Genomic DNA, 12,600 nt, shown 5'->3' on the forward strand with positions numbered 1-12,600 from the left:
TGTATTACTGGGCTGTTAATGTGCGATATATGTCCTTTTGGTTACACTGGGTTGATAAGAACGATCGGCCAATTTGGGTAGACTTGGAAATTAAAGCTGTGAAACAGTTTTATTTAACCTCGTTATTGGGAGCTGCTTTACCTATACAATTAGCTAAAGTTGCTAATTTAAATTTATACCCTGTGATTAAGCATTCTTTACAAACTTGGCTCCAGTTCTGTAATTTTTTTAATCTTAAAAAAATTTAAACTTTGTAGTTTAATTTATCAAAATTACTTTTTTAAGCCTTCTTTGAGTGATCCAATTTTTTTACTATGGAAAAATAAAGGCATAAATTATTTTTTGGATTTATTTAAAGAAGATAGATTGATGTCTTTTGAACAATTAGTTAGTAAATAAATATTCTCTTCCATACTCACACTTTTTACACTACCTTCAAGTTAGACATTTCTTACAAAAATATTTAAGTTATTTTCCTTACATATTGGAGGCTGATACTATTATAGAAACATAGAAACATAGAAAATAGGTGCAGGAGTAGGCCATTCGGCCCTTCGAGCCTGCACCGCCATTTATTATGATCATGGCTGATCATCCAACTCAGAACCCAGCCTTCCCTCCATACCCCCTGACCCCTGTAGCCACAAGGGCCATATCTAACTTCCTTTTAAACATAGCTAATGAACTGGCCTCAACAGTTTGCTGTGGCAGAGAATTCCACAGATTCACCACTCTCTGTGTGAAGAAGTTTTTCCTAACCTCGGTCCTAAAAGGCTTCCCCTCTATCCTCAAACTGTGACCCCTCGTTCTAGACCTCCCCAACATCGGGAACAATCTTCCTGCATCTAGCCTGTCCAATCCCTTTAGGATCTTATACGTTTCAATCAGATCCCCCCTCAATCTTCTAAATTCCAATGAGTACAAGCCCAGTTCATCCAGTCTTTCTTCATATGAAAGACCTGCCATCCCAGGAATCAATCTGGTGAACCTTCTTTGTACTCCCTCTATGGCAAGGATGTCTTTCCTCAGATTAGGGGACCAAAACTGCACACAATACTCCAGGTGTGGTCTCACCAAGGCCTTGTACAACTGCAGTAGTACCTCCCTGCTCCTGTACTCGAATCCTCTCGCTATAAATGCCAGCATACCGTTCGCCTTTTTCACCGCCTGCTGTACCTGCATGCCCACTTTCAATGACTGGTGTATAATGACACCCAGGTCTCGTTGCACCTCCCCTTTTCCTAATCGGCCACCATTCAGATAATAATCTGTTTTCCTATTTTTGCCACCAAAGTGGATAACTTCACATTTATCCACATTAAATTGCATCTGCCATGAGTTTGCCCACTCACCCAACCTATCCAAGTCACCCTGCATCCTCTTAGCATCCTCCTCACTGCTAACACTGCCACCCAGCTTCGTGTCATCCGCAAACTTGGAGATGCTGCATTTAATTCCCTCATCCAAGTCATTAATATATATTGTAAACAACTGGGGGCCCAGCACTGAGCCTTGCGGTACCCCACTAGTCACCGCCTGCCATTCTGAAAAGGTCCCGTTTATTCCCACTCTTTGCTTCCTGTCTGCTAACCAATTCTCCACCCACACCAATACCTTACCCCCAATACCGTGTGCTTTAAGTTTGCACACTAATCTCCTATGTGGGACCTTGTCAAAAGCCTTTTGAAAATCCAAATATACCACATCCACTGGTTCTCCCCTATCCACTCTACTAGTTACATCCTCAAAAAATTCTATGAGATTCGTCAGACATGATTTTCCTTTCACAAATCCATGCTGACTTTGTCCGATCATTTCACCGCTTTCCAAATGTGCTGTTATCACATCCTTGATAACTGACTCCAGCAGTTTCCCCACCACCGACGTTAGGCTAACCGGCCTATAATTCCCCGGTTTCTCTCTCCCTCCTTTTTTAAAAAGTGGGGTTACATTAGCCACCCTCCAATCCTCAGGAACTAGTCCAGAATCTAACGAGTTTTGAAAAATTATCACTAATGCATCCACTATTTCTTGGGCCACTTCCTTAAGCACTCTGGGATGCAGACCATCTGGCCCTGGGGATTTATCTGCCTTCAATCCCTTCAATTTACCTAACACCACTTCCCTACTAACATGTATTTTGCTCAGTTCCTCCATCTCACTGGACCCTCTGTCCCTTACTATTTCTGGAAGATTATTTATGTCCTCCTTAGTGAAGACAGAACCAAAGTAATTATTCAATTGGTCTGCCATGTCCTTGCTCCCCATAATCAATTCACCTGTTTCTGTTTGCAGGGGACCTACATTTGTCTTTATCAGTCTTTTCCTTTTTACATATCTATAAAAGCTTTTACAGTCCGTTTTTATGTTCTCTGCCAGTTTTCTCTCATAATCTTTTTTCCCCTTCCTAATTAAGCCCTTTGTCCTCCTCTGCTGAACTCTGAATTTCTCCCAGTCCTCAGGTGAGCCACTTTCTCTGGCTAATAACAAAGAGATACCATGGACATTTTGAGAAATTATTCCAAAAAGCACAGTTAATTTGTTAGGTTGTAAATTGATTTTACGTGCTTTAGAAATTGTAGAAAAAACTGACTTCCCAAACTGTTCCAGTATAGAACAAGACTAAAACATGTGTGTCAGTGTAGCTGTCTCAGTTTTACATCTATCACAACAAATCTCAACATTAGGAAACATTTTAGACAATCTCTCCTCTGTCAAATGGTGACAATATACAATTTTAAATGGAATCAGTGTTTATTATGAGTATGAACCCTTTGATGAAGGGTTCCATTGGAAGAATTTATAATTTACTATTACAATGGGATAAGTGTCCTTTATTTAAGATTAAAGAAGATTGAGAAAAGGTACTTAATTTGACTTTTATGACGGAAGACTGGACGTGGATTCCGAAGTTGGTTAACCCTTTTTCGGTCTGTGCTAGTCAGTCACTGATTCCATTTAAAATTGTATATTGTCACCATTTGACAGAGGAGAGATTGTCTAAAATGTTTCCTAATGTTGAGATTTGTTGTGATAGATGTAAAACTGAGACAGCTACACTGACACACATGTTTTAGTCTTGTTCTATACTGGAACAGTTTGGGAAGTCAGTTTTTTCTACAATTTCTAAAGCACGTAAAATCAATTTACAACCTAACAAATTAACTGTGCTTTTTGGAATAATTTCTCAAAATGTCCATGGTATCTCTTTGTTTGACCAACATGTTATTGTATTTGTTACATTGATAGCTAGGAGGGCCATTTTGTTGAAGTGGAAGGATACGTCGGCTCCTATTTTGTCACAATGGTTCTCTCAAGTGATGCTATGTTTTAGTTTGGAGAAAATTAGAAGTTGAACCTTTGACCCTATATTTCATTTTGAGAAAAGATGGGGTTCATTTGCTCGTTACTATCATTTGAGTTAATTGATAGATTTCCTCCATGGTCTAATTGTAAATTTTTGGTACATCTTTTTTCTTGCTGGTGGTTGATGTTTCTCTTTAGAAGCTTTTTGTATGACGCATGGCTCTGGGGTTGAACACCTAATGGGGTTTTTTCCTCACTTTTCTTTGCTTTAGTAGGTTTTTTCTCTCTTTTTTGTCACCAAAATTTTTTTCAATCTTTAAAATAATGTTTTTTTTTCTCTTGAGACATTCTAAGTGTTGCCTACTTCAATGTACTTTTGTTAATTTTGGATAATAATATTTAAAAAAATTGAAAAGAAAGAAAGAAGAAGTAATTTGGCTCTTAAAAATTGTAAAAAAAAAGTCTTATTCAATAGTAAAATTGGATTAAAGCAACAAAATCTGTTTGATTGAGAAACACCCAAAATATTTAAAGATAAAAAAAAACAAGGGCATGATCTGAACCTTCCCACACTAATCTAATGCATTTTGTACCTCCCTCCCCTCCCTTCTCTTGCTACATTTTCCATTTCTCCACCTTTTCCATCCATCCACACTTTCACTTCACAACCATTTCCTTCTGTTCTCTCCAACAGAAAACCTAAGCCTCAGGTTTGACAAACAGTTCTTCTCTCATCCCACCAGTGCAGCCAAGAATGGTGGATCAAATCCTGAACAGGCTCCTCCTTGGGATGACAGTTACATCACAGAGATGGGGGTTGAATGACGGCTGCATTCAATATCTGACACCTCTGTGTTTATTCTATCAGGTGAGTCACCCAACTTAGCCTCTACTGGAAAATACAACCACAAAAACTACGATGAATTCTGTACCCAATCACATCCTGAATAAACACACGGATGAAAGAAAAATGGATGTCTATGAGGGAGGGATGGGTTAGGTTTATCTTGGAACAGGTTAAAAGTTTGGCCTAACATTGTGGGTCAAATGGCCTGAACTGTGTTGTACTGTTCTACGTTCTATGAAACATAAAGTTACCTACCAACAAGGCATAGTTGTATTATTCTCAGCTCTTGTCCATCCACAATGAAGGTGTAATCTCCTTGGTCACCATCTTCTGCTCCATTCACAGTCAGAGCACCATTAGAAGTATCAAAGTGCAGACGAAACTTGAACTGGTCACTCAGTTCCACTGAGCTGTGACCTGGGACATGATGCAAAATGTTCCTGCTGATGAAGGTCCAAACTATTTCACTCTTGCTGGGATTAACTTTGGAGTTCAGGATCCAGCAAAACTGATGAGCCAAGGAGACCAACCTCTTCTTTAACTTTATCTGTCAATAAAAATAATTGTACTCATTTAAAATGTGGTGGCTGTGAAACACTTAAACAGGGAACTTTGTGAAACTACAGCAAATGAGAACATACTACTGAATAGATATTGTGCCACTCTTTACTCGGGTGACAGGAATTTGTCTTTCGGACAAGAATGTTGTGAAAATTCTTTCTGGCCCAGCCTCCCACCTCAAACCTCTCATCAACTTTGGCTGATCAAGACTCTAACATTATATCTGTTCAAGCCAGATCCCAGTGCTGCTGATCTACACTGGCTCCAAAACTGGCAATTCACTGGCTTCAAATTTCTCTATTCTCCATCTCTCAGAAAGTTGAATTGCCTCACCTTCAGATTTCTCTGGGGTTCATTCATCCTCTTTTCAGGAACGTCCCTCAGTTTGGGACAGGCAGAACCTCAGTACATGGTGGTACCTGGTGCCCATGTTCCACACACAGCCTGATGCAGCCACACATGAAGTTGGTCATCAGGGTGAGGGTGACATCGGGTAAATTTTTGCTCCCGTTATACAGGGATTTGTACATTGTGATCTGTGCCTCACCCACTCCACCTTGGACCCCCAGATGAACCTGAAAACAACTTGGGTGATTCTCAAGCTGGAGGAGTGGGGCATGGGCAACATTTGCACCAAGTAAAGCAGCCTGAGAGCCCCTCACACCTGATGACCAGGTTCTTCCCAGATATTGATAGGGAGCGCCCTCCCCACAGTCCCAATTTCAGTTTTATCTTCTCAGTCCAGTCCAGGCAACTATTCAAAGTTCAAAATACAAAGTAAATTTATTATCAAAGTATATACATGTGTAACTGGGTGACCATTGGATCTTATTCAGTATCATTAAAAGTGTACTTAGGCATCCATCCAGGTAATGCTAGAATAGTTGTCTGTGCCTTTAAGGGAGATGGTGATGTCATTACGCATGCGTGGGACGGTGGGGAGACCATTTTGTTTCTGCTGAAGATGTGGTAGGGCATTGGAATTGGGTTCCTCCCAGACTGTGCTCTGCATGGTGAGGAAAGGTGAGCATTAATTGATGATATCCATGTGAATTCATTTATTCTTGTTGGTGAATCGAGAATATTGGTAGTTTTACATGTGGATGCTTTAGATTTTCTCGAGTAAATGACTCAACACTGGATCGCATGGCTTGGGCAAAGTTCCTCACCAGCCAAGTAGGTCATTCTTCCTGTAATTTAACTACTAGGCAATATCTTGTAAAAGTTGTGCCAAAGTGTACTTTTTGTCTAACTTTATTGTATCAGGACTGATTGTGCACGCAACCGCGTAGCCTAATGTTTAGTCTCTGTTCAGAAGTTCAGCATGTGTGTACGTCTTAGTTGAGATGTATTCACTTAAATTTTTCGCTGTTATGTATAAGATGCAGGGTGAGTGGGATTCTAATGTTGTTTGTATTGTGTTCCTTCAGGATTGGCACTACTGTATTAGTACCGTATTAGTTCTGGTGTTTTTTATACTGCATACGCAATTCTGTCCATACACAAGAGTGTGGATCCAAAGTTAAACTGAGATTGTAACGGCAAGTACTGGTTGTAAATTCATTGATTTTGTTTTGCGACCCTCTTCTGACACTTAAACATCTAAAACAGATAAAGGAATTAAAACCCGAAAAAGTATTTGTTGTCCTGAGTGTGTACTTTTCCCAAGGCTATATACATAACCATATACAACAATAAGATTTACTCTCTTGTGGGCATTCACAGTAACTACAAGAAACACAAATTAATCAAAGAATAACCACCCCCATCCAATGTGCAAAAGACAGCAAACTGTGTAAATACAAAAATATTAGTAATATATAAGCAGAAATATCAAGAACATGAGATAAACAGTCTTTAAAAGCAAGTCCATTGGTTGTGGGAACATTTCAATGATGGGGCAAGTGAAGTTTGAGGATCATTTTTCTGTTGAGGATCAAAAAACTCTTGATACCCAAATTACTGAAGCCGAAATTCATAAAGCTATTTTTTCGATGCAATCTGGTCAGGCCCCTGGACTTGATGGCTATCCTGTAGAATTTTATTAAAAATTTGGAAAATTGCTTTCTCTGTATATGTTGGAAATGTTTAAGGATTCTTTTGTGAAAGGTGATTTACCCTCTACTTTTTATGAGGTTTCTATTTCTTTAATTCTTAAAAAGGATAAAGATCCTACTGATTGTGCCTTATATAGACCTATTTCATCATTGAATGTCGATGCTAAGATTCTGTCAAAGATAATGGCCAATCGGTTGTAAAATATTTTGGGTAAAGTTCTTTTTAAAGATCAAACAGGCTTTATAAAGGGTCGTTATTCTTTTTCAAATGTTCGGAGATTATTTAACATTATATATCCTGATGGCAGCAGTGAGAAGAGGGTACAGCCTGGGTGGTGGGAGTCCCTGATGATGAATGCTGCTTTGCTGCTACATTACTCTGTATAGATGTGCTGAGTGGTTGGGAGGGCTTTCCTTGATGATGTACTGGACTGTACCTGATACTTTTTGGAGAATTTACCATTGAAATTCATTGGTGTTTCCATAGCAGGCTGTGACACAACTAGCCAATATACTCTCCACCACAGGTCTATAGAGGTTTGTCAGAGTTTTAGATGTCATGCTGAATCTTTGCCAACCCCTGAGGAAGTAGAGGCTGATTAATCACATTTGACTCAACCTACGACAGTGGTGTTGTCAACAAACTTAAATGTGGCATTAGAGCTGTGCTTAGGCCACACAGTCATCAGTGTAAAACGAGCAGAGCAAGGGGCTAAGCACAGAGCCCTGTGGTGCTCCTGTGCTGATGGAGATTGTGCTGATCTTACTGCCAGATGCTGCACTGGTTTGGTCAGGTGAATCAGATCAAACTTGTCCCAATTGGTGATGGACTTGGACAGGATCTCATAGTTTACATTTAACAGTCAAATGGGTCTCCAATTTCTGATATCATCCCTTCACCCATTTTGTTTGTATATGAGGTGAATGATGCCCTTCCTCATGGAGTCTGACATGCTGCCAGCTGGAAGTATTGCATTGTACACTCCCAGTAGGTTTGGGCCCATCAGTTCCACGTAGCCGAGTACAACTCAGTCAGTAAACCATCACCATCCTTCTGAAGGGGTGCTGAAGGCATTGTGCAGCTTGTTTTCATCAGGGATCTGGAGGTGCTGTCCAGCCTGCTGTCGGCACTACCCGCTGTATCGATGATGCAGTTGAAGTCACCAACCAGAATGACCAGCTGTGACGTCACCGGCAGTGGTGGGAGCGGCTCGAGGATGGCCAGTCTCTCGCTCCGCACGGGTGAGGTGTACGTGTTAATTAACCAGAGCAGAGTGTTTCAGTACATTATGCATGCCACAAGCAGCCACATCCACCAACCACCTCTCTGACTTGGGTGATTGAGGAGGTGTCACCCTGTAACAGAATTCCCAGGCAGAAGGATGACAATCGTTGCCCCCAAACACACAGACAGACCATGGGGCCACCATCACAAACAACTCTGGTAGTTACAGAGTGAGCTTGTCCACACTCCCGTAAAAAGTCACATCGGCCTTGACCTTGGCCAGTTATTGTAAGGTGTTGACACATCGCACTGTTCTCTTTACACTGATCACATTCAAACATGCCAATTTTGTCTCTATGATTAGTTCTTGAATTAGATTTCTTGTCCAGGTCACTCAGCCTGAACCGTCAAGGACATCCCTCTCTTTGGAGGCTGTGCCCTCTGTCTTCGATTCGCCCACGAAAGCAAACATCCTCATCACATCCACTCCCTCTTGGCCTTTCAACTTTCATTAGGTTTCAATGAGATCGCCTTCATTCTTCTAAACTCCTCTGAGTATAGGCTCAGAAACTTCAATCACTACTCATATGATAACTCTTTCATTCCAGCAATCATTCTTGTGAAACTCCTCTGAACCCTCTCCAATGTCAGCACATCCTTTCTTATATAAGGGGCCCGAAACTAATCACAATACTCCAAGTGAGGCCTCAGCAGTAATTTATACAGCATCAGCATTACATCCTTGTTTTTATATTCTAGTCCTCTTGAAATGAATGTGAACATCCCATCCACTTCCCTCTCCACCAATTCAACCTTACCTTTCAGGAATCCTTGAGGACTCCCAAATCCCTCTGCACTTCAGATTTTTCATTCTTCCCCCATTTAGCACATAATCTATGTTTTTAATCCTTCTACCAAAGTGCATGACCATACAATTCCTGACACTGTATTCCATCTGACACCTCTCCAAATCTGTCAAAGTCTTCCCGCAGCCTCTCCGCTTCCTCAACACTACCTGCCCCTCCACCTTCAACTGACAGTTTAAGGCGACTGAAAATAATCATTGAATCAAATCAGAATCATGTTTAATATCACCGACATAGGTCATGAAATTTGTTCTTTTACAGCAGCAGTACATTATAATACATAATAAAAAGCAAAAAATTACAATAAGTGTATATTAAAAAATAAATTAAATAAATAGTGCAAAAAGAGAGCAAAAAAAAGGTGATGGAGTGTTCATGAATTCATTGTCCATTGAGAAAGCTAATGGCAGAGGGGAAGAAACAGTTCCTGAAATGCTGAGTGTGTATCTTCAGGCTCCTGTACCTCCTCCTTGATGGCAACATTGAGAAGAGGGCATGTCCTGGGTGATGGGGCTCCTTAATGATGGATACCATCTTTCTGAAGCATCACCTTTTGAAGGATCCTTGATACTAGGTCAGTGCCCATGATGGAGCTGGCTGAGTTTCCAACTTTCTGCTGCTTTTTCTGATCCTGAGCAGTGGCCCCTCCATACCGGACGGCGATGCAACCAGTTAGAATGCTCTCCACGTACGCTTGTAGAAACTTGCACGAGTCTTTGATGACATACCAAGACTCCACAAATTCGTAATGAAACATAGCCACTGTTGTGCCTTCTTTGTAATTGCATCACTATGTCGGGCCAGGACAGATCTTCAGTGGTGTTGACACACAGGAACTTGAAACTGTTCACCCTCTCCATGGCTGATCCATTGATGAGGACTGGGGAGTGTTCTCTGGACTTTGCCTTCCTGAAGTCCACAATCAATTCCTTAGCCTTACTTACGTTGAGTGTAAGGTTGTTGCTGTCACACCATTCAACCAGATGATCTACCTCACCCTTGTATGCCTCCTTGTCACCAACAGTGGGCTAAGCATTCATTCTAGACACGTTCCAGTGTTGATTGTCAGCAAGGTGGAGATGTTATTTCTGATCTGCTTTGACTGATCTCCCAGTGAGGAAGTCAAGATTGGAGGTACAGAGGCCCAGATTTTGAAGCTTTTTGGACATTCTAATTCTGCCCCAGGGGAAGACAATACATGAATGATCATGTTGATTGGTGGTCATTTAAATCCTCAGGGTGTGATCAGGGAAGTTGTTAAGTGCCCTTTGTCTGCATTAGTGCAATGTCAAAGTGTATCCCTGTCACGATGCATAGGTCAAGACAGGTCTGTTTTGTCAGAATCAGAATCAGGTTTATTATCACCAGCATGTGATGTGAAATTTGTTAACTTAGCAGCAGCAGTTCAATGCAATACATAGTTAATATTCTGGCCAGTGCTATATTCATAGAGCCATCCTTCAGCACTTTAACAAAAGAGATGTATTTTGGGTGTTTGGAGTTTGTGCTCTGAAGCTTCCAAAAGGATTCTGCTAGCTGGGATGTATGACTATTGTAAATATATAATTCTACAAATATTCAAAATGTTAGAGGTTGGTTGGTAATTATAGCGACTGAAATTGTGTTTATTCATTTATCACTTTATTTGTGTTTAAAAATGTAAGACTGTGTGTGATGAGAGGAGAATCATATTCTCTGCAGAAATTCTGCTGTTTTTATATCACCAGCTTCAATGTCTCTCCGATGACTCAGTTGATTAGTCACAGCAGAGATTATCCTACTTAGACTTTGATATAAATAAAAATCACAGATCATAGTTTCTATGGCAGATTCTGCCATTACTAAATCACACACTACATCACAAATATGTGAAATTTCTTACCAAAGACAAGCAACACCATTATTTTCAACTCTTTCCCATCAACAGAGAAGGTGTAATCTCCTTGGTCACTGGCATTTAATCTGCTTATCGTCAGTGCACCACTCAAAGCGTTGAATTGTAAACGGTCCTTGAACTGTTCACTTGGTTCCAATGTGGCGACACCTGGGATGTGATCCACAATAACATCATCGCTTCTGTTGCTGGCTTTGAAAGTCCAAAGGATATCATTCTTGCTGGAATCAACGGTGATTTCAGGATCCAGTAAAACTGATGAACCAAGGACACCAACCACTTCTTCACTTTCAGCTGATTAGAATAAAAAGAAAATATAATCATTTAAACTGTAGAGCAGATGAAAGTGAGACAACTACAGCAGAGGAGTAATATTACATGAACAGATTTATTGGACATTTTACTGCAGTTTCAGGACCAAGCTGTGCAGGGCAACTTGATCAGGGTAGCGTTGTTCACCTGGACAATAGTAATACTTATGTCAGGATGCTGTTTATTGGCCTCAGCTCAGCGTTTAGTACAATCATTCCCACGGTTCTGATTATGAACATTACAACCTTGCTTTTATATTCTAGTCCTCTCAAAATGAATGATAACATCACATTTGCCTTCCTCACCACAGACTCAACCTGCAAATTAAACTTCAGGGAATCCTGCACAAGGTCTCTCAAATCCCTGTGGTGCCTCAGATTTTCGCATTTTCTCTCCATTTAGAAAATTGTCACCCCTTTCATTTCATCTACTGAAGTGCATGACCATACACTTCCCGACAACACATTCCATCTGCCATTTCTTTGCCCATTTTCCGAACCTGTCTAAGCCCTTCTGTAGCCTCCCTATTTCCTCAGAACTACCTGCCCTCCACATCTACAGATGCGCTGGGCTGTCCGCACCACTCACTCTGGCGATTGAAGGAAGTACAGTTCCCATACTAGGCAGTGATGCAGCCAGTCAGGATGCTCTCAATTGTGCCCCTGCAGAAAGTCCTTAGGTTTTGGAGATCCATACCAAACTTCTTCAACCATGGATTGAAGGAAGATGAGGAGGAATTTCTTTACCCAGAGAGTGGTGAATCCATTGAATTCTTTGCCACAGGACGCAGAAAAAAAACACAGATGTTAGTTTGCCTCCCAGGTGCCAGGGTCCAGGATGTTTCTGATCGCATCCATGATATCCTGAAGTGGGAAGATGAATAGCCAGAGGTCGTGGTACATACAGTGACATAGGTAGGAAAAGGGAGGAGGTTTTAAAAACAGACTACAGGGAGTTAAGAAAGAAGCTGAGAAGCAGGACCACAAGGGTAGTAATCTTGGGATTACTGCCTATGCCACGCAACAGTGCATCTGGAAAAGAAGGAGGTGGAGGATAAATGTGTGGCTGAGGGATTGGAGCAGGCTACAGAGATTCAGATTTATGGATCATTGAGACCTCTTTTGGGACGGGCCTGACCTGTATAAAAAGGACAGGTTGCATTTGAATCCCAGGGGGACCAATATCCCGGCATGGAGGTTTGCTAAGACTATTGTGGAGAGTTTAAACTAGAATTGCTGTGGGGTGGGAACTGATCTGCAGAGACGGAGGAAGCGGCGGTGGCTCAGAAATACAGAAATCTTGTATGCAGTGTGAGAGGGAGGACAGGCAGGTGATGGAGAAGGGATGCGCTCAGACTGATGGTTTGAGATGTGTCTATTTTAATGCAAGGAGAATCATGAACAAAGCAGATGAGTTTAGATCGTAGATTAGTACTTGGAGCTATGATGTTGTGGCCATTACAGAGACTTAAATGTCTCAGGGGCAGGAATGGCTACTTAGAGTGCCAGGCTTTAGATAGAAACATAGAAACA

The 12,600-nt window shown here is 41.1% G+C and overlaps 1 protein-coding gene across 2 annotated transcripts in view; it reads right to left on the bottom strand.

Moving 5' to 3' along the window:
* LOC134346686 (uncharacterized) overlaps positions 1 to 10,866 on the bottom strand; it is a 140,154-nt gene extending 129,288 nt beyond the window's left edge. For both annotated transcript variants that reach the window (XM_063048196.1, XM_063048195.1), the window contains exons 1-2: positions 10,745 to 10,866; positions 4,409 to 4,700 (exon numbers count right to left, since the gene is read on the bottom strand). The gene's annotated coding sequence lies outside the window, so the exon portion shown is untranslated. The remainder of the gene's footprint in view (positions 1 to 4,408; positions 4,701 to 10,744) is intronic.
* Positions 10,867 to 12,600: the final 1,734 nt, after the last annotated feature.

The sequence above is a fragment of the Mobula hypostoma genome, chromosome 5 (assembly GCF_963921235.1).
Source record: "Mobula hypostoma chromosome 5, sMobHyp1.1, whole genome shotgun sequence".
NCBI lineage: Eukaryota > Metazoa > Chordata > Chondrichthyes > Myliobatiformes > Myliobatidae > Mobula > Mobula hypostoma.